Source organism: Scyliorhinus canicula, unplaced genomic scaffold, assembly GCF_902713615.1.
Source record: "Scyliorhinus canicula unplaced genomic scaffold, sScyCan1.1, whole genome shotgun sequence".
In the NCBI taxonomy this organism is placed as follows: Eukaryota; Metazoa; Chordata; class Chondrichthyes; order Carcharhiniformes; family Scyliorhinidae; genus Scyliorhinus; species Scyliorhinus canicula.
The window spans coordinates 178,488-201,360 of NW_024055806.1; the positions used below are offsets into that span (position 1 = coordinate 178,488).

Consider the following 22,873-nt stretch of genomic DNA (forward strand, 5'->3'; position numbering starts at 1 on the left):
TAGCTTTGCCAGTTGTGGGTATTATCGATACCGATGTAGAATATGTTGAACTTTCTGCATATAAATGTGTTTTCCGTGAGATGCAAGCTGACATCAGGTGACCTAATGCAAAAATACAAGGAGGTGCCTCAGGAGAGACCAGTGAAAACCCAGCGAGAATTCAATCACCAGTCTGGATTTGGATTATGGGGAATCGGTCTCAGCATACGGATAAGAGGAACAAGGGTGCTAAAAAAATTATGTTGCATAAATAGATATTTTAAGAACATCTTTATAATGTTTCAGCCTGTAAACTACATGGCGTCTTGTAATGTCAGTAACTGAGTTCTTAGTCCAGACAACCGTTTACTTCCAAACTCCCTGCTTGGGGACTGGGAAGATATTGAGTTAATAATCTCCCTCTCTCTGGTCAGGTCAGCAAATTGCCTTTGGGTTCTCCCTGTTGGAGGTGGAGATACAGAGAGTTCACTCATCACCTTCCTCCTCTTTTGGTTGGGAAAGTGGAGGTAAAATGTGTTAGTATTGCCCCTTTGCTCTCTTTGTTGGGGAAGTGGGGAGGCAGTGGATTAAATAATGTCCTTCCACTCATTGTTGGAAGCGGGTGTCCAGTGGATTAACTAATGTACACCCCCCTCATTGTTGGAAGCGGATGTACAGTGGATTAACTAATGTACACCCCCCTCATTGTTGGAAGAGGATGTACAGTGGATTAACTCAGCCCACCACCGTCTCTTTGTTGGGGAAGTGGGGGCACAATGTGTTAACTAATGCTCCTCCCCTCGCTTTGCTGGGGAAGTGGGGGCACAGTGTGTTAACTAATGCTCCTCCCCTCGCTTTGCTGGGGAAGTGGGGGTACAGTGTGTTAAGTAATGCCCCAGCCCCTCTCTTTGTTGGGGACGTGGGGAGACAATGGATTAACTAATGCCCCTCTCTTTGTTGGTGAAGTGGGGGTACAGTGTATTAACTAAAGCCCCTCCCAGTCTCTCTGTTGGTGAGGTGGGGTACAGTGGATTAACTAATGCCCCCCTCTCCTCTCTTTGTTGGCGAATTGGGGGTACAGTGAATTAACTAAAGACCCTCTCTCTATTGGGGAAGTGCGGGTACAGTGGATTAACTAATACCCCTCCCCCTCCCTCTATTGGGGAAGTGGGGGTACAGTGGATTAAATAATGCCCTTCCCCCTCTCTCTGTGTGGGAGGTGGGTGGGTGGGTGGGGAGACAGTGGAATAACTAATACCCCTCCCGCTCTCTCTGTTGGGGAGGTGGGGATACAGTGGATTAACAATTTCACTTTCCCCTCTCTTTGACTGGAGATTGTTGGTCCATGTTTCTGTGTGACCCACAAATCAGTTCCCAGTGGGTCTCATGCAGCATTTTAAAGCTGACATTAATTTTAAAGGGATGGACAATGAGAGAAGCAGGAACACCGAGATCTAAATGTGATCGGTTTGTTTGTCTAAAATGAGAAATTGTCCGATTTCTCCTCAGCTGGAGGAAAGTCAATGAAGATATTTTGCTTAATCCTGGAATGAATGAGTTTTACTCTGTCTCTAACCCAGGGTGTTTCCGAGCTGAGAGCTCTGGTTGTATCAGACTTGGGGCTGAGACCTGTAGAAATCCGGGTCTCATTGACCAGGGACTGGTTTAGCACAGGGCTAAATCGCTGGATTTTAAAGCAGACCAAGACAGGCCAGCAGCACGGTTCAATTCCCGTACCAGCCTCCCCGAACAGGCGCCGGAATGTGGCGCTGAGGGGCTTTTTACAATAACTTGACTGAAGCCTACTTGTGACAATAAGTGATTTTCATTTCATTTTCAGATCTAACATCAGTAAAGTGGAAATACCATTAATCAAGCGGCTGTATGTTTAAATCACAATTAGAGGAAACGTTTTTATTATTTTTATTTTAGTTCGAAATATAATCGATAGATTTTCATTGACATGAATTAACGGTGTCCATCAGAGCGAGGGAAATGTTCACAAAACTGGGTTTACCGCTGGATTTATCAACCGTTCTGTTGATGATCTTCAAGGGGATGGCTTCATGTCCTACCACACAGGAGTAAGAAGCGCCGCTGGCCCACTCCTCCGCTGCAATGGATAACAGGCTGTACATGAAGAAGGAGCTATTGCCGTTCTCCGCCATCACCTCGGTGTTCTTGTAGTTCCCGGGATTCACCGGCTTGTCATTGACGGTCCACTTGACGAAGATCTCTCGGGGGGAGAAACCTCTCACTAAGCAGCTGAGGGAGACGAATCTCTGAGCGGAGACGTCTTCAGCCGAGGGCAGGAGGACAGAGACGGACGGTTCCCGCGGATTGGGATCTGCAGAAAATGTACAATAAATGTCAATAAAATGGGGGGTCCCGGAGACAATGGAACCGCGGGTTAGATGTGAGAGAAATGTGTTTTGTGTTGGATTTTAAAGGTTTCCATTTTCCACGTTGGGATCTGTCCGGTTTCCCAGCTCGGAGCAGAGGTGGACACAATCCTTTTCCCTGAGAATTTACGGATATTGGATTCGAAAGTTTCAGAAAGTGTACAGCAGGGGAACAGGCCATTCGGCCCAACTATTCTGTGCTGATTTCTAAACTCCAAACCAGGCTCCTCCCACCTTACCCAAGAGGATTAGAAAACTGCCAATGTGACACCTTTATTCTAAAGGGAGGGCGTCAAAAACAGGTAACTATAGGCCAGGGACCTTAACATCTGTCAGTGGAAAACGGTTCGAGTCCATTATAACAGATCCAATAGCTGAGCATTTCGAAATACATAATATAATCAAACAGAGTCAGCACGGCTTCGTGAAGGGGAAATCATGCCTGAAAACTTTATTGCCCTTGTTCGAGGTGATAAGGAGAAGGCTGGAGAAGGGGGAATCAGTAGATGTAATATACATGAATTTCAAAACTGTGTTTAATAAATGAATGTACTATTCCCACGGCTGGAGATGACAAAAATATAAAGGCAAGTGGTGAGGTTACAGAAAATCTAGAGAGGGACAGAGGTGGCTTAAGTTACTGAGTAAAAACTTGGCAGATGGAACATAATGTAGGAAAATGTGAGTTTAGACACTTTGGTAGGAGGAGGAACATAACGGAATATTATTTAGATGTAGAAAGACTGAAGAAAGCTGAAGTAACGGGGGAATTGGGGGCCCTCGTGCAGAAACCACACAAAGCAAGTTCTGCAGGTAATATGGAGACAAATTGAATGTTGACATTTATTTCAAAGGGAATAGAATATAAACATGGGGACGTCTGGCTCAAACTATACAAAGTTAGACTAGTTAGACTAGTTAGACTACACCTGATATACTTTGAATAGTTTTCGTGCCCTTACCTAAGGAAGACAGATTGGTTTTGAAGGCAGTCTAGAGAAGGATCACGAGGGATGGAGGGATTTTCTTACAGGGAGAGGTTAAGTAGGCTGGGCCTGGACTGATTGGAGTTTAGAAGAATGAAGGTGGCCTAATCGAGACATGAAAGATTCTCAGGGAGCTTCGGAGTCTAGTCGCTGTGAGATTGTTTTCCCTTGTGGGAGCATCTCGGACCAGAGTGCAGGATCACATAGTCAATGTTCGCCCATTTCAGACAGAGATGAGAAGGAATTTCCTCTCTCAGAGCATCAGGGAGTGTAGAATTATTTAACCCGGGGGCTGTAGATTCTGGGTTGTTCAGTATGTTCAAGGTTGAGAGAGACATATTTTAAACCAATGAGAGATATGGGATTGGATTTTGTTTATTGTCACGTGTACCGAGGTACAGTGAAAAGTATTTTTCTGCAAGCAGCTCAACAGATCATTCAGTACATGAAAAGAAAGGGAAATAAAATAAAATACATAACAGGGCAACATAAGGTACACAATGTAACTACTTAACACCGGCATCGGGTGAAGCATACAGAGGTGTAGTGTTAATGAGGTCAGTCCGTAAGAGGGTCGTTTAGGTGTCTGGTAACAGCGGGAGAAGGCGGGAAAGAGGAGTTGAAGATCATCACATCAGATCAGTTATGATCTCATTGAAGGCTGGATCAGTGTTGTTGGGCTGAATGGACTACGTCTGCTCCTACGTCTTGTGGCCATTGATCTAGCTCCGTCTAAACCCCATATCACTGCTTTTAATTCATTGTTCCTTCATCTACGTAGCAATTTCCCCCTTAAGATCAACAGGCCCAAAATTTTTAGTCGTGGAATTACCAATCAGAATGGACCATAAATACACTGAATGCTAAATACTGACCGCTGCACTGACACCAGAAATAAACACAATGACTCACTTATTGCTTCAGTTTCACCGCTCACCTATTTTTTTGTGGATTGAAATTCTTAAAGGAGTTGGCAGGTCCTGATGGCTCGCCACACAGTCAAACACAGCCCCACTCAGCCAGGCTTGTGTCGAGATGTTTAATTTGCTGACCACGCTCTCAGTATCTGCCCCAGGCTGGTTGGCAATCTCTGATTTCAGCGGCTTCTTCGCTTCACTCCAGGACACGTTGACTCCATAAGGACCATTCGAAATGACGCAGGTTAAGGTGACAGTCGCCTCCAGTAAGACCTGTTCTATTGGTGGTGGCAGTATTGTTACTGAGGCGGTAATACAATCAGAAGGATCTGTGAATCAAAACATGAAAATCAACACAAGTTTCATCTTCAGAATCAGGACAGAAGGATTCAGCCTTCACTCACTCAATGGGAATAAATCAACTTCGAAACTTCTAATGATCGCCATTAATCTTCTGTACACAATGGAAAACCAGTTTGGTCATCTTAAACGATTCTCATTGTGAAATACAGTCAGCACCAATGGCATTCTAATGAACGAGTATTGCAGCATTCCCAATACAAATATTCCAATCCTGATCTCGGAAACCTAATACGGAAGGCTGATTTATAAATAGGTTGAATGAACTTTCCAACAATTTTCCTTGGAGCTGTTATCAATAAAGGGGTTCAGACACCTACTGCCTCTCAAATATAATCAGCTGTCTCAGGATAAGGCTGATATCATATCCACCTCACTCACTAAATGACTTCAAATTAGAGGGAAACATTTATTTCTCTGCTGATCAAATCCTGAATGGTGAGCAATCCAAATGCAGCTCTTACATCAGAATGAAACACAAACTACATGGCAGTAAATTAGAAGTTATTCTGTGCTTTGTACTGATTTTAATAAATTCCTGATTTGGATTAACATCAGAATGCAGGATGATTTATTGTTTCCTCTGTTTGTGTCTCTTACCAGACGCGGTGATGTTGTGACTTTGGGTGACCTCTTGATGAGTGACCTGGCAGGTATAGACCGCTTTGCTGAACCATTCCCCAGCGGAGACTGTCAGCCGACTGCTCGCCGAGAAGTTTCCCGTTCACTTCACAGGCGGGAGAGGTGACAATTCCTGAAGTCATGGGTTGTCCATTCTTCAGCCACTTTACCGTGATTGAATTTGTCTGGAAATCGTTAATTGAACAGACGATGGTTGCAAATTTCTGTCTTGTGATTTCTTCACTGGAACTCACGGTGAGGATAACATGTGGAGGGACACCAGGCGGGCCTTCAAGAAACACAATTTAGACATTTCTTGCAGAAGATGGTGTGACAAATAAAATGATTTATTATATTTTAACTGTTTCTCTGCGGCCAATATTTTCCTCAGGAATCAGAACGGCACACTTTATCATAAATATGTTATAGCCAAAGGTGTAAATAAAGTAATCACAGCGGTTCTGCTTCGCACAGTTTCCATAACACTTACATGGCATTCCAATGCTCTTGTCTGAGCCGCTGTGTCGAACCTCACAGCTGATTTTGCTGCATTCCCCCTCTGACTCGGTGATGGTTAACTGGCTGCTCAGGGTGTAGGTTCCCTTCTTGTTTCTCGCTGACGGGTATTCCTTAACTCCAGTGCTGATCAGCTGCCCATCTTTCTTCCAGGTAAGGCTGGTGATTTCTGGGGAGTAGTCCATCGCCAAACAGCCGTAGGTGACGGAGCCGTCGGTGTTGTGTTGCTGACAGGAGACCAGGCTGTAGAGAGTGGGTGGGGTCGGTGTCGCTGGGAGAGAATGGCCAATTGAACAAGTTAGACTCTGGGATTTATCATTAAGATATCATACAACTTAGAATTTGGATAAAGTTACAAATTTATCATAAACCGCTCGCATTAAAACTGCATCCATACTTGAGCTTCTGTTACTTCTAACTTTTGAGAATCACCATTTGTTTATTCCCTCTTTAGAAACTCACATCTCTTTCTCCATTTCTCACACCTTGCAGAAATTAGCATTATGGTGTCATCTGAAAACGTACCATTCATTCTTTTAAATGAGCAGAGCGGAGGGTTTCACCATTATTTATAGTAAGAGGTCTTACAACACCAGGTTAAAGTCCAACAGGTTTGTTTCAAACACGAGCTTTCGGAGCACGGCTCCTTCTTCAGGTGAATGGAAAGGCTTGTTCCAGAAATGTTTATATAGACACAGTCAGAGATGCCCCGGGGCATCTCTGACTGTGTCTATATAAACATTTCTGGAACAAGCCTTTCCATTCACCTGAAGAAGGAGCCGTGCTCCGAAAGCTCGTGTTTGAAACAAACCTGTTGGACTTTAACCTGGTGTTGTAAGACTTCTTACTGTGCTCACCCCAGTCCAACGCCGGCATCTCCACATCACCATTATTTATGACACCAATGTTTTTTCCACCAACAGCACTTTGTGATAAAGAAGTTGTCTCTCCATTTCTGTCATTGCTGTTTTGGAAATTGCCTGTGTTCAAACTGACTGATGTCCCCCATCTCTCCACCTCACTACCCCCACTCCCCAAAACAAGGAGTCGTTACTTTGCTTCAGAAAAATCTTCCAGGTATTTACAGAATGACTATAAAATTCTATGTTTGAGCACATGTGCAAGTAACTCCAAAATTCTCCAATTACAGGACCCTGGACATTAAAAGCGGGATGCGGCCATTCGGTCCCTCAGGTCTCCTGAACCATTCAATATGATTATGGCGGAGCAGTTTGTGGGATGGACTCCGCATTCCATGTATCCGTGATAACCAGCTTCCTGTCCTTTTCCCAGCTCTCTGCGCTTTTCCCAGCTCTCTGATCTTTCCTCCACTTCGGTAATTTGCCCAGCTGCACCTTTCCAGGTTGTTTGCTCTTTGCCTCAGCTTCTGGAACTTTCCACTTGCTCTTTGTGCTTTTCCCCAGAACATGGCACTTTGCCCCCTGATTATTGGCTTTGGCCCAGCAATTACCACTTTTCCCCGTGTTCCTGCAGATTCTCTCCCCTGTCTGCGCTCAGCTCTCTGCCCATCGCACCTGCTCACTACTCAGCTCTCGTCTTTCCCAGGCTCCCTATACTTTACCCAGCTTTATACAATTTCCCAGGCTCCGTGTGTTCCCGCACCCCCCCCCCCCCCACCCCCACACCCCCGCCAGCTCGCTACCCATTCCGAGGCACCCTGTGCTTTTCCCCAGCTTTCTGCCTTTTCTCAGGCTCCCTGTGCTTTTCCCCAGCTCTCTGCCTTTTCCCAGGCTCCCTGTACTTTAACCTAGATTTATACAAGTTCCCAGGCTCCACGTGTCCCCCCCCCCCACCCCAGCTCGCTGCCGTATCCGAGGCTCCCTGTGCTTTTCCCCAGCTCTCTACCTTTTCCTAGGCTCCCTGTGCTTTTCCCCAGCTCTCTGCCTTTTCCCAGGCTCCCTGTGATTTTCCCCATCTCTCTACCTTTTCCCAGGCTCCCTGCGCTTTCCCCAGCTCTCTACCTTTTCCCAGGCTCCCTGTGCTTTTCCCCAGCTCTCTGCCTTTTCCCAGGCTCCCTGTGATTTTCCCCATCTCTCTACCTTTTCCCAGGCTCCCTGCGCTTTCCCCAGCTCTCTACCTTTTCCCAGGCTCCCTGTGCTTTTCCCCAGCTCTCTGCCTTTTCCCAGGCTCCCTGTGATTTTCCCCACCTCTCTACCTTTTCCCAGGCTCCCTGTGCTTTTCCCCAGCTCTCTGCATTTTCCCAGTCTCCCTGCGCTTTTCCCCAGCTCCTTCTTTTCCCAGGCTCCCTGCACTTTAACCTAGGTTTATACAATTTCCCAGGCTCCACGTGTCCCCCCCCCCCCACCCCAGCTCGCTGCCGTATCCGAGGCTCCCTGTGCTTTTCCTCAGCTCTCTACCTTTTCCCAGGCTCCCTGTGCTTTTCCCCAGCTCTCTGAATTTTCCCAGGCTCCCTGTGATTTTCCCCATCTATCTACCTTTTCCCAGGCTCCCGGTGCTTTCCCCCATCTCTCTACCTTTTCCCAGGCTCCCTGTGCTTTTCCCCAGCTCTCTGCCATTTCCCAGGCTCCCTGTGCTTTTTCCCAGCTCTCTGCCGTTTCCTAGGCTCCCTGTGCTTTTCCCCAGCTCTCTGCCTTTTCCCAGTCTCCCTGTGCTTTTCCCCAGCTCCATCTTTTCCCATGCTCCCTGCGCTGTCCCCCCATCTCTCTACCTTTTCCTAGGCTCACTGTGCTTTTACCCATCTCTCTACCTTTTCCCAGGCTCCCTTTGATTTTCCCCATCTCTCTACCTTTTCCCAGGCTCCCGGTGCTTTCCCCCATCTCTCTACTTTTTCCCAGGCTCCCTGCACTTTTCCCCAGCTCTCAGCCTTTTCCCAGTCTCCCTGCGCTTTTCCCCAGCTCTCAGCCTTTTCTAAGGCTCCCTGTGCTTTTCCCCCGCTTCCTGCATTTTCCAGACTCCTTTTGCTTCCCCCAGCACTCAAACGTTTCCCAGGCTCCCTGTCCTATTCCCCAGCTCTCTACCTTTCCCCAGGTTCCCTGCGCTTTTCCCCATCTCTCTACCTTTTCCCAGGCTCCGTGCACTTTTCCCTGTCTCTCTACCTTTTCCCAGGCTCCCTGCACTTTCCCCCAGCTCTCTACCTTTTCCCAGGCTCCCTGTCCTATTCCCCAGCTCTCTACCTTTCCCCAGGTTGCCTGCACTTTCCCCCCTCTGTCTACCTTTTCCCAGGCTCCCTGCACTTTTCCCCAGCTCTCTGCCTTTTCCCAGGCTCCCTGCGCTTTCCCCCAGCTCTCTACCTTTTCCCAGGCTCCCTGTGCTTTTCCCCAGCTCTCTACCTGTTCCCAGATTCCCTGCGCTTTCCCCCAGCTCTCTACCTTTTCCCAGGCGCCCTGTGCTTTCCCCCGCTCTCTGCCCTTTCCCAGACTCCCTGCGTTTCCCCCAACTCTCTGCCTTTTCCCAGACTCCCCGCACTTTTCCCCAGCTTTCTACCTTTTCACAGGCTCCCTGCGCTTTCCCACAGCTCTATACATTTTCCCAGGCTCCTGTGCTCTTCCCCAGCTCTCTGCCTGTTCCCAGGCTCCCTGTGCTTTTCCCCAGCTCTCTGCCTTTTCCCAGGCTCCCTGTGATTTTCCCCATCTCTCTACCTTTTCCCAGGCTCCCGGTGCTTTCCCCCATCTCTCTACCTTTTCCCAGGCTCCCTGTGCTTTTCCCCAGCTCTCTGCCTTTTCCCAGGCTCCCTGTGCTTTTTCCCAGCTCTCTGCCGTTTCCTAGGCTCCCTGTGCTTTTCCCCAGCTCTCTACCTTTTCCCAGGCTCCCTGTGCTTTTCCCCAGCTCTCTACCTTTTCCCAGGCTCCCCGCACTTTTCACCAGCTTTCTACCCTTTCCCAGGCTCCCCGCACGTTTTCCCAGCTTTCTACCTTTTCCCAGGCTTATGTGCTTTCCCCCAAACCTCTACCTTTTCCCAGGCTCCCTGTACTTTCTCCAGATCGCTGCCTTTTCCCAGTCTCCCTGTGCTTTTCCCCAACTCTCTACCTTTTCCCAGCTTCCCTATGCTTTCCCCCGGCTCTCTGCCTTTTCCCAGGCTCCCTGTGCTTTTCCCCAGCTCTCTGCCTTTTCCCAGGCTCCCTGTCCTTTCCCCAGCTCTCTACATTTTCCCAGGCTCCCTGTGCTTTTCCCCAGCTCTCTGTCTTTTCCCAGGCTCTCTGTCCTTTCCCCAACTCTCTATATTTTCTCAGGCTCCCCGCAGTTTTCCACAGCTCTCTGCCTTTTCCGAGGCTTCCCGCACATTTCCCCATCTCTCTACATTTTCCAAGGCTCTCTGCTCTATTCCATGACTCTTTGACATGTTCCTCTCCCTCGATATTTTCCCACGCCTCTTTACAATTCTCCCAACCCCCGACCCTGACGCTTTCCTCCAGCTCTCTTCTCTTTCTCCTGGGTGTTACTGCTCCCTTACCAGGCACCCACGTTCGTGCACACTGGCTCTCACGCTTCGCTCCAATTCTCTCTTCCTCTCTCGTTGCAGACTAACTCCCGCCCATTTAGTGAGCAAGGGGACAAGTGAATGAGGATGAGCGAGCAGGGGTGTGAATTAGGGCGGGAGTGAGAAGGGGGCGTCTGTGTGTGTCAGTGTGTGTGCATGAACAATGGTGGGCGCGTATGAGTGTGGAGCATGAGGATGGGCGTGCGATTGTAAATGATTGAGGATGGATTGGTGAGTGAGGGAGGATGCATGGGCGACGGTGGTGGTTGAAAATAAATGAGCTCAGTGAGAACTCTTACAACACCAGGTTAAAGTCCAACAGGTTTGTTTCAAACACGAGCTTTCGGAGCGCAGCTCCTTCCTCAGGTGAATGAAAAGATATGTTCCAGAAACATACATATAGAGTTTTGTCTGTATATATATTTCTGGAACCTACCTCTTCACTCACCTGAGGAAGGAGCAGTGCTACGAAAGCTAGTGTTTCAAACAAACCTGTTGGACCTTAACCTGGAGTTGTCAGGTTTCTTACTGTGCTCACCCAATCCAACGCCAGCATCTCCACAGCATGTAAATAAATGAGTGGGCGGTTTGGTGTTGAGTGAGATTTTGGGTGATCTGAGGTTTATGAATGTGGCTGCGTGAGTAATGGTGGGTGAGTGAGGGAGGGTGGATGAATGATGGAGAGTGAGTGACAGTGGGTGAGCGAGGATATGTGAATGAGGCCTACTGAGTGAGTGAAGGTGGGTGAATGAAGGTGAGGCTCAGTGAGGGCGGGGTAAATGAGGTTGAGTGAATGAGGGTGGATGAGTGAGGGTGAATGAGTGTGGGTGAGTGAATCACATTGGGTGAGCGAATGAGTGTGGGTGAGTGAGGGTGCGTGAGTTATGAAAAGTGAGCGAAGCTGGGCGTGTGAGACTGGTTGAGTGAGGGGAGTGAATTAAGTTGTGTGGAGTGAGTGAATAAGTGAGTGTGAGTGAGTGACGGTGGCTGAGTGAAGGGACTGAGTGATTTCCATTAGTAAGGGTGGTTGAGTGAGTGTGAGTGATTGAAAGTGGGTGAGTGGGTTTGAGTGGGGTGGTTGGCTGTGGGTGAGTGAGTGTGAGTCAGTGTGAGTGAGGGTTGGTGAGTGAAGGTGAGTGGGAGTGAGTGAATGTAGTTGCGTGAATGAGTATGAGAGACGGGGTGAGGGTTGGCGAGTGAGGGTGAGTGAGTGTGACTGAGTGTGAGTAGTGTGGGTGAGTGAGTGTGTGTGAGTGTGAGTGTGAGTCGGTGAGTGAGTATGAGTGAGTGAGTGGGGTGGTTGAGTGTGGGTGAATGAGTGTGAGTGAGTGAGGGTGAGGGTGGGTGAGTGAGTGAGAGTGAATGAGGACGGGTGAGGGTTGGTGAGTGAGGGTGAGTTGGAGTGATTGAGTGAAGGTGGGTGAGGGTTGGTGAGTGAGGGTGAGCGAGTGAGAGTGGGGTGGTTGAGTGTGGGTGAATGAGTGTGAGAGAGTGAGTGTGGGTGAGAGTGGGCGAGTGAGTGACAGTGAATGAGGGTGGGTGATTGTTGGTGAGCGAGGGTGAGTGGGGGTGAGTGAGTCAGTGTGAGTGGGCTGGTTGAGTGTGTGTAAGTGTGAGTGAGTGTGAGTGAGAGTTAGTGAGTGTGAGGGTGGGTGAGTGAGTGTGAGTGAGTGATGGTGGGTGAGGGTTGGTGAGTGAGGCTGAGTGAGTTTGAGTGGGGTGATTGAGGGTGGGTGAGGTTTGGTTAGTGAGGGTGGGTGAGGGTTGGTTAGTGAGGGTGGGTGAGTGCGGCTGGGTGAGGGTGGGTGAGTGAGGCTGGGTGAGGGTTGGTTAGTGAGGGTGGGTGAGTGAGGCTGGGTGAGGGTGGGTGAGTGACGCTGGGTGAGGGTTGGTTAGTGAGGGTGGGTGAGGGTTGGTTAGTGAGGGTGGGTGAGTGCGGCTGGGTGAGGGTTGCTTAGTGAGGGTGGGTGAGTGCGGCTGGGTGAGTGTTGGTTAGTGACGGTGGGTGAGTGACGCTGGCTGAGGGTTGGTTAGTGAGGGTGGGTGAGGGTGGGTGAGTGAGGCTGGGTGAGGGTTGGGTAGTGAGGATGGGTGAGTGTGGCTGGGTGAGGGTTGGTTAGTGAGGGTGGGTGAGTGAGGCTGGGTGAGGGTTGGTTAGTGAGGGTGGGTGAGTGTGGCTGGGTGAGGGTTGGTTAGTGAGGGTGGGTGAGTGAGGCTGGGTGAGGGTTGGTTAGTGAGGGTGGGTGAGTGAGGCTGGGTGAGGGTTGGTTAGTGAGGGTGGGTGAGTGAGGCTGGGTGAGGGTTGGTTAGTGAGGCTGGGTGAGGGTTGGTTAGTGAGGGTGGGTGAGTGAGGCTGGGTGAGGGTTTGTTAGTGAGGGTGGGTGAGTGAGGCTGGGTGAGGGTTGGTAAGTGAGGGTGGGTGAGTGAGGCTGGGTGAGGGTTGGTTAGTGAGGGTGGGTGAGTGAGGCTGGGTGAGGGTTGGTTAGTGAGGCTGGGTGAGGGTTGGTTAGTGAGGGTGGGTGAGTGAGGCTGGGTGAGGGTTGGTTAGTGAGGGTTGGTGCGTGAGGCTGGGTGAGGGTTGGTTAGTGAGGGTGGGTGAATGTGGCTGGGTGAGGGTTGGTTAGTGAGGGTGGGTGAGTGACGCTGGCTGAGGGTTGGTTAGTGAGGCTGGGTGAGGGTTGGTTAGTGAGGGTGAGTGAGGGTTGGTTAGTGAGGGTGGGTGAGGGTTGGTTAGTGAGGGTGGGTGAGTGACGCTGGCTGAGGGTTGGTTAGTGAGGCTGGGTGAGGGTTGGTTAGTGAGGGTGGGTGAGGGTTGGTTAGTGAGGGTGGATGAGTGAGGCTGGGTGAGAGGTGTTTAGTTAGGGTGGGTGAGTGAGACTGGGTGAGGGTTGTTTAGTGAGGATGGGTGAGTGAAGCTGGGTGAGGGTTGGTGAGTGAGGGTGAGGAAGTGAATGTGGATGACAAGGTGGGTGAGGGAGGGTGAGTTAGTTCGGATGGATTACTGCGAGTGAGTGAGGGTAAGGGAATGAGGGTTGGTGATTAAGGATGTGCATAGGTGAGTGTGGGTGTGTGAATGAATGTGGGTTAGTGGGTATGGATGCATGAGGGTGGATGATTGAGTGAGGGATTGTGACTTAGTGTCGGTAAATGAGTGTGGGTTAATCAGTCAGTGTGTATGAGTGACTGTGAGTGAGTGTGAACAGGGGTGAGTGAGTGTGAGTGAGAGTGAGTGAGTGTGAGTGACTGTGAGTGAGTGTGAGTGACGGTGAGTGAGTGTGAGTGAGTTTGAGTGACAGTGAGTGAGTGTGAGTGAGAGTGAGTGAGTGTGAGTGACTGTGAGTGAGTGTGAGTGAGTGTGAGTGACGGTGAGTGAGTGTGAGTGAGTGTGGGTGAGTGTGAGAGACGGTGAGTGAGTGTGAGTGAGTGTGAGTGACGGTGAGTGAGTGTGGGTGAGGGTGAATGAGTGATCATTCAGGTACTCCGGGCCAAGCTGGGCGATGTTTCTCTGGATGACATTCCGCTCAGGCTCAGCTTTCTCTTGTCTGTTGTCCACAGCCGAGCTGGGGGCTCCTCCATTCGGCTGCACCACCCCCACCTCCTCCTCTTCCTCTCCATCCATCCTGTCCTGATTCTACACATTGATCAGCTTTCAGTAACAGCGGCTGTGTACAGTCAGACAGCAGTGTAGATCACTGGGTAGCTGCTTTAATACTTTCAGTAACACCGGCTGTGTACAGTCAGACAGCAGTGTAGATCACTGGGCAGCTGCTTTAATACTTTCAGTAACACCGGCTGTGTACAGTCAGACAGCAGTGTAGATCACTGGGCAGCTGCTTTAATACTGTCAGTAACACCGGCTGTGTACAGTCAGACAGCAGTGTAGATCACTGGGCAGCTGCTTTAATACTGTCAGTAACACCGGCTGTGTACAGTCAGACAGCAGTGTAGATCACTGGGCAGCTGCTTTAATGTCGATGTAATTTCATTCTGTACAAAACAATTCGGAACTGGAACAATGAACCATCCTGCAACTTAATAGATTTTCATGTTGAAAATGGCAATATCAGGCCGTAAAATTATTGTCATATTGTGTCAGAGAGTGTGTTTTCTTCATTCTAGTGATGCAGACGTCTCTGGCTGGACCAGCATTTATTTCCCACTTCTCATTGCCCTTGAGAAGATGGTGGTGAGCTTCATTCTTCAACCACTGCAGTCCATGTGGTGTTTGGGAGGCAGCTCCATAATTTTGAATCATCCACAGTGAAGGAACAATGTGATATCTTGAGGTCACGATGGTGAGAGGCTGGATGGAGAAATTCCAGTTGGTGATGTTCCCATGTGTCTGCTGTCCTTGTCCACATGGCAGCTGTTGTGAGATTTAAACGTGCTGTCCAAGCAGCCATGACCAGTTCCTTCAGAGCATGTTATAGGTGTTACACACTGCTGCCAGTGTTCCTCAGTGGTGGAGGGAGGGAGTGGTTGTCGATGGTGTGCCATTTAAGCGGGCTACTTTTGTGTCATTGGAGCTGCATTCATCCAGACAAGTGGAGAGTATTCCATCACACTCCTGAATCGTGCCTGGTGATATGGAGATGCCGGCGTTGGACTGGGGTGAGCACAGTAAGAAGTCTTACTCAGGTGACTCACCTGATGAAGGAGCTGCGCTCCGAAAGCTTGGGATTCCAAACAAACCTGTTGGAATTTAACCTGGTGTTGCAGATGGTGGACAGGATTTGGGGCATCAGGAGGTGTTTTTGTTGCAGAATTCCGAGTCTCTGACCTCTTGTCACAGCCACACTGTGTATATGGCGAGTCCAGTTCAGTTTCTGGTCAATGGTCAGCAGGAGATTCAGCGATGGTAATTCCATTGAATGGCATTGGGGTGATCGTTCGATCTTCGCTTGTTTGAGATGTCCATTGCATGCACTTGTCTGGTACGAATGTCCCTTTCCCCTTGTCAGCCCAAGCCTGGATATAGTCCAGATCTTGCTGCATTTAGCAATGGACTGCTTCAGTAACTGCGGAGTCGTGAATGGTGCTGCACATCGTTCAATGATCAGCCAAAATCCCCACTTCTGACTTTTGGAAGGTCATTGCTGAAGCAGCTAAAGGTGGTGGGGCCGACACTGAGGAACCGCTGCAGTGATGTCCTGGAACTGAGATGATTGACCTCCAAAAACCGGAACCATCTTCCTTTCCGCTCGGTATGACTCAAACCAGCGGGGAATTTCCCCCCGATTCCCATTGACTCCAGTTTTGTTTGGGCTCCTTGATGCAACACTGGTTCAAATGTTGCCTTGAGGTCACGAACAGTCACTCTCAGCTGTCCGTGTGTTCTTTATGTGTGTCCCTGTGTGCGTGTTCCTAGGTGTTCATTGTGTATGTGTGTGTGAGCGTGTGTCCGTTCCCGTGTGTGTGTGTATCCCTCTGTATCCCTGTGTACGTGTTCCTCGGTGTTCATGTTTGTCTGTGAGCGTGTGTTTGTTCCTGTTTGTGTGCTGCTGTGTGTGTGTGTTTTCTTGATTGTGTGTATGTTGCTGTGTTGCGCCTCTGAGTGTAAGTGTTTGTGAACATATGTGTGTGTTCCTGTGTGTGTGTGAGAGAGAGAGACAGAGTACGTGTATGTATGTGAGATAGGTGTTAGAGGGAGAATAAAATAATGTGCAAGGGAGAGTTTTTGTGTGAATGTGTGTGAAGGGATGTGTGTGTGTGAGATTTTCTGTGTGAGTGAGAGAGGCAATGTGTGTGAGAGTGTGTGGAAATGGGAGATTGTGTGCGTGAGTTCGAGATAGGGTGTGTATGATTGAGTGTGTGTGAGAGATTAGAGAGCATGTGGGTGTGTACCTAAAACAGAGAGAGAGAGACCACGTGTGTCAGAGAGAGGCAGAATGTGGGGGCGCGTTTGTGTGTTTCTGAAAACGTGTGATAGAGTTTGCCAAAGAACATGTCTGTGTTTGAGTGAAAGAAAATGTGTTTACGAGATATGTATGTACTAGTGTTTGTGTGAGAGAGAGAGAGAAATAAGAGCTTGTGTGAGTATGTGTGTGTGTGTATGAGAGTGTGCATGTGCGAAAGAGAGAGATTGTGTGAGAAAGACACGGGACACAGTGTGCATGAGAGAGAGCAGGTGGGAGAATGTATGTGTGTGACAGGGTGCATGTGTGTGTCTTTGGAAGTGTGTGAGAGAAAGGGAGAGTGATAGTATGTTTGAGATTGTGTGTGTGAAAGAAGGAATGATTCTGTTTGAAGAGCGATTATGGATGTGAGACTGTGTGAGAGAGAGAGAGATCTGTGTATCTGAGATAGTGTGTCTGTGATAGAGGGGGAGTGTGTGAGAGAAAGAATGTGCGTATGAGAGAGTGTGTGTGTCAGAGAGAGAGGGAATATGAGAGAGTGAGATACCGCATGCCTGAAAGAGAGAGATAGATTGTTTGTCAGAGAGAGAGAATGAGACAGTGTCCACGAGAGAGAGGGCATGTGCCAGGGTGCACGTGTGAGAGTGCGTGAGAGTGAGAGGATAATAATATGTTAGCGAGTTTGTGTGTGTCTGAGATATTGTGTATGTATCAGAGGGAATGCGTGTGAGAGAGAGCCTGAAAGAAAACATGCGGTGTTTGAAGAGCGATTATGCATGTATGTGAGGGAGAGGGTCTGTGTGTTTGAGCGTGGGTGAGAGAGAGAGAGAGAGGCAAGGTGTATCAGAGAGATTTGGTGAAAGAGAGTGCGTGTGCGATAGAGCGTGTGTGAGTGACAGCGTGTGAGCGAATGTGTGTGTGAGAGAGGCAGATCGTCACAGTGTGTCTGAGAGTGAGACTGTGAGAGTCATTGTGTGCGAGGCACAGTGTGTATGTTTGAAAGAAGTATTGTGATTATGTGTGTGAGAGAATGAGTTTGTGTGAGGATGAGAGAGAATGTGTGTGTGAGAGAGTGAGAGTGTGTATATGTTTGTATCGATGCATGGGTGCACCAAAACCTGCAAGTTCCCTTCCAAGACACTCACCATCCTGATTTAGGAATACACCATCATTCCTTCACTGTCGCCGAGTCAAAATTCTGGAACTCCCTCCCTGACAATATCGCGAATGTCCCTCCGCAACATGGACTGCAATTATTCAAGGATGTTTCACATCTAAACTTTCCGGGGGGACACTTCGGCATATATAATAAAATCTGGCCTTGCCAGCGCCTCCAAAATCCTAGGATAGGATTAAAAATAAAATGCAAAGGGATTTCTCCGCTGCACTGACCCATTAAATAGATCAAGGACTGCCGTAGCACGGAATGTAACCCAGTAAATCTCTCTCTGCGTTGCCTAATCGAAAATTCCCAAGACCAATATATCACTGCTTAAAAATCAACTAAATCTCCTTCTCCAGCCTGTCTGGCGTCGCTGAATTCTTTCTGTCACAATCTGGATGAGGAATCACCTTTCTGAGTCGCCTTGTCAAACATCAAGTACAATTTCCACATTCCACACATATACAAGTTTTATTGAAGGACTTGATCAAATTGCACTCCCTGGAATACTGGAAAATGAATTAGAAGATTTACAACCAGTCAGGAAGATTCCTGGTCCCAGCACAGTGACCGCGCGCACAGAAACTGAACAGACACACATGGCAACAATCGAGTTCCAGCAGATAGATCTGTTCAATCTGTCAGTTTCATGAAACTGTTTGATTCGAATTGATCAATGGTCAACTTCCGACAACAATAATTCAGTAATTTATTTGAAATTAAACTGACATTAATTTCAAAACTGCATTCGGTTTTTAACTATTTCTCTCTGTCTATCTCAAAACTCGATAATTGGGCAAAAAGTAGTTTTGCTGAAAATGAGCAGATGAAATATTACAGATCCAGGGTAGATTAATGACTTAACAGAGACACAGTGACAGGGCAATAATTAAACAAACCAGAAAATATTCACATTACCCACTAATATGATCTAAAAACACAACTAAATATAATCAGCAAAATAATCAGGGCAAAAGAATGTAATCAGCAAAAGAACTGAGCTGCACACAGCAGTGTAAAGAAATGTATTGTTTCCTAAATTAATTACAGATATTATTAAAACTCTTTAAAACCTTTGAGATATTGCACGCTAGGATACAACTCAATTGTAAGAGGTAATTTATGCTGAATTAGTTCTCACTGATATTGTACTGTAAGTTATTGTTAATTGTCAGCTATTTCTTTATCAGATTATCTGTACTATAATAATAAATATGATAAAAATAGGATTCAATAATCCCCAATTTGTTTTCACCCAGAGCTTTGTGAAATAATTGGGATTTAATTAAAACAACCTGACAATCAAACAATGTTGAACAATAAACTCCAAATTACTCGATGGAAACATCTTAACATTTACTTGACTCTATTCACATTTTATTTTATTTTTTACTCCAATTGCTCTATTCGACCTACAAATGTGTAAAATATGCGCCTTTCTGAACACATTGATAAATCATAAACTCCATCTATTCTCAGAAAGTAATGAATATAACGAGAATAGCTCAGTAATATTTATTCAAATCATTTGCAAAACTCATCCATTTTGAGCAAATGGAGTGGATAATTTGTTGCTGAATTTAGCATTTAATAAAATTTAAGCCGAAAGCTAAGATATAATCATTCTTTCTTTCCTATCATCTGTTCTTCCTATAATTCTATCGTGTGTAGAGCACAGCTATGGGAGACAGGATGTCATTATAAAATGCAGAGGTACTGTTAACCTTTTGTAAATAAATAAATATATCGGTTTGACATTCAAGCTTTTACTTTTCAATCTCTTGCCACAGACAATCTGAACTTTCCTACAATATAAATAAAATCATCGGAACAATTCCTTGATTGGCAGCGACTTCCACACTTCAGAAAACGGGTTCAGGTTAGATTAGCGATAATTACCTCGCTATCCAACTACAAATCACAGTGAAGGTATAATATAGTTGCAGCGGCACAGAAATAATTGAATAACTGGAATTACAAATTATTTCCAGCCTAGAAACCTGCCCGGTCATGTTAACCTCGTGCGGAACACAGCAGGATTGTGAAAGGTGATTAATGATGAATGATATTAATATATAATAACTTTTGGTTAATATGGAGTTGTATCACCGCATTGCAATTGTTTGAATTATATAAATGTTACTATGTTCTGCATGGGCGTTTCAGTCACTATTTTGTTTAATCTGGAAGCATCAGTTAAAATTACAAAATGCATCAATATATCTTTATTAGATTATTTTCTTAAGCCTGTCTGTTTTCTCCCGACAATCGCCCTTCAAGCATTTTCAAACGCCTAGGCTGTTTGCATTCAATCAGAAAACGTGTAACCGCTCAGTGTCACCGAGTTTAAACAATGCAGAAACAATGGAGAAACGGTGAACCGTTTGACCAATCTTAATCATTTAAAGTCACCCAGATACACAATCTCCCCAGAAGAACAAAACACGAAATCACATCAATGAAGGACTGATACCCGTTTATTGAGAAGCAGCTCAATTCTACATCGAACTGGATCAAACTTAATATTGCAAGAAAATATAAATATCCAGCAAACCAGCTCGTCGCCATTGAATTATTAAACTAAACAGAAATGTGGAATAACAGCAATAGCATTGTGAGGAGCTGGAATATTAACAAAGAATTATTGGAACTTTACCACATTTTTTCATATCGAGTCATTTTTCAAACACATTTAAATGCTTTTAATGTTTGCAGGAGATGGTAAAAGCTGCAACCATCAGATGCCACGGAGATGAAACATTGCACAAACGGCAAACTGTGATTGCAGCAACAACCTGTGTTCGGAAAGGCTTTGTCGCAGAACGTGGCTTAGTTTAATCTGCAATTTCACTTTTTTTTCAAGATGCAGAAACAGCCTCCCTGTTCTCTGCCTACAAGCCTACACCAAGCAGTTTCCAACATGTATACTCTGCATTCAATCACAAATCGTGTTACCGCTCAGCGTCACCGAGTTGAAACAATACAGACACGCCAAACCGTTTCACAAATCTTCCGATTCAAAGTCACCCAAAAACATTCCTCAGCAGAAAAACACCAAAACACATCACCGAATGAGTGAAGCACCATAGAGAAGCAGCTCAGTTCTACAACCCCTTTCAACAGAACCAAATGAAACATTGCAAGAAAATCTCAAACCAGAATGCACCAAACCCTCATGTCATCAAATGAATGAAGAATTAAACGAAGCACAAAAATTGAATAATAACATCAGCATTGTCAGTAAGCGCATCATATTCAATAAGATAATGGAGAAACTTTACCACATTTTGTTAATATTGGGTTAGATCTCAAACACTTGTGCAGAAGACGGTACAAACTGCAGACATTAGATAGAACCGAGATTAAACATCGTAAAAACACACGTTTTGTATTTAAAGTAACCCAGCCACACAGTATCCTCAGCAAATAAACATCAAATCACAGCAAACAGGGACTGAATCCCTCAGCAGCATCTTTCTGTCAAGAAACTGCGGGATTCTATATCCCCCTTTCAGCAGAATCAAATGAAACATTGCAACAACATCTCAATACATGATCCACCAAAACACATTTCAGTGAACGAATGGGTTTTGAAAATGCAGAAAAATATAAAACAAATACTCAAGTAAAACAGTTGGTAAATGACGGAATGGTTCTTACCTGCAGTCACCGTCACCATGGTCCCCTGTCCCCAGTAGTCGAGATAGTCACAGTGTCATATTCCCTGGGCAGCTCCATACAATAACCGCACCTGCACAAAATAGACAGAAATCCACCATTATTTTAAATATTCACAAACCAACGGCAAAGAAAATTCACGATTAATTTTCAGGAAATTATATGAATATTTGTGGATACCGTTATCGCTTCATAAATGACTGAATGTTTTATATTTCAGACATGGAAATGCTATTGAAAACACCAACTGTGACTAAATAACGACCACCAAATTTCCATATTAATTCTTATCATTTTGTCAGTGCTGGACAGTAATACATCACTGTAAATAAAGTTGGATTGTAAAAGCGAGCACTGAGCCAGCCTCAGTGAATTAGTGCTGAGGGGCTTTTTGTATTGACAGTAACTGCTGTGCCCCAGTTGTCACAGTGAGACACAGCGTGTCAAATACTGCGGCAGACTGTTGACTAAAAAACAGAGATTTAAATTCACTGCTCCCTCAAAAACTAACTCTGTCTCTTCCAAGAGCGAATGGGTGAGTTATTTCAGCTTGTCCTGGTCATTAAATTTATAAAGAGGGCCAGAACACTTTTAAACCCTCTGTGCAGATATAGTGTGTCGGTCAACAGAGATAAAGTGGAAGATTTTTATACCTTTTTATAAACTAATATTGTGTTTTATTTAAGCCTCATTTAAGTTGAAAATCCTGCTGTGGCCTTGATCACCAATTTGAACAAGCTCTTTCACTGAGGTTTTTGTATGAGGATGTCGCTGTGCACAGCACTGTGACCCACTGTAGTCACAGTGACAGACACCCGCACAAAAACTGCACTCACTCTCTGTTCAATCCTGCCGCTCAATATTCACTTCAAATACACGTTTACTTCTGATCCAATTTATAATTTGACAGCAGTTTATAAAACCCAATGTACATACACTTTCTCCAAGAATCAGAAATAATAAAACCAGGATATAGGCAAGTCTCTAATTGCTGAAACTGTGAACAGTCAATATAAACAGCCAAAAGCTCATTGGTTTGTTAAGTTTTACAGTTTAATTTTCTCTGTGTTAGTTATGTAAGAAGCAGCGTGTGCTTTGATTCTGATCACTGGCATTAATATTACATTTGGATCAAGTACTGACCTTCAGATTAAGGTGCAAGTTGCTGAATTCCCTCTCGAGCTGTTCTTGTGCGGGTCCAGCCCTGGTTCCTCTCGCTGTGGTCTCTTGCACAGTAATAGATGGCGGTGTCTTCGGTCTTCAGGTTCGTCATGGCCAAAGAGAAGATGTTGCTTGAAGTGTCTTTGGACGCAGTGAATCGATCTTTAATGGCTGGGGCGTAGTTGTTGCTGGATGAAGTATAGTACCAAACCAGCCACTCCAGCCCCTGTCCGGGAACCTGCCGGACCCAGTGCATGCCGGCGCTGCCAAGGTCGAAGCCGCTGGTTTTACAGGTCAGTGTCAGGGAGCCTCCGGGACGCCCGGTCTCTGCCTCTGGCTGAGTCAACACAACATCCGACTGGACACCTGTAAAAATATATCAAAAAGCCCGAGGATTAATGCTGGTGAAATGATTGGTGACTCTGGAACATTCCAGAGAGAGACTAACACTGAGACAGTAACAGTGAGAGACTTGGACAATAAAAACTACTCACGGGATAAGAAAGTCAGCAACAAACTGAGAGAAATGGCCCACCTCATCCTTCTGGTCATTTGGGGGGAATGGTTGTGTCAGGAACTCAGTGAACAAACCAGCTCCCGGACTGTTGGATTCGGCTCCCAGTGAGCGGCATTTAAATACCCGGCAGAAGGGGGCGGCTTTCCAGGCGCCGCCTGTTGATTGCCTGGTGGAGGCGGCGCCTGGACCCACGTCCCACCTTCCACCACCCCCCCCCCCCCAACAACTGAAAGGACCCAGAGATTTACTATAGGTTATTA

The 22,873-nt window shown here is 46.6% G+C and overlaps 1 pseudogene; it reads right to left on the bottom strand.

The window, feature by feature from the left end:
• Positions 1-1,888: 1,888 nt before the first annotated feature.
• LOC119961097 lies at positions 1,889-22,642 on the bottom strand (annotated as a pseudogene).
• Positions 22,643-22,873: the final 231 nt, after the last annotated feature.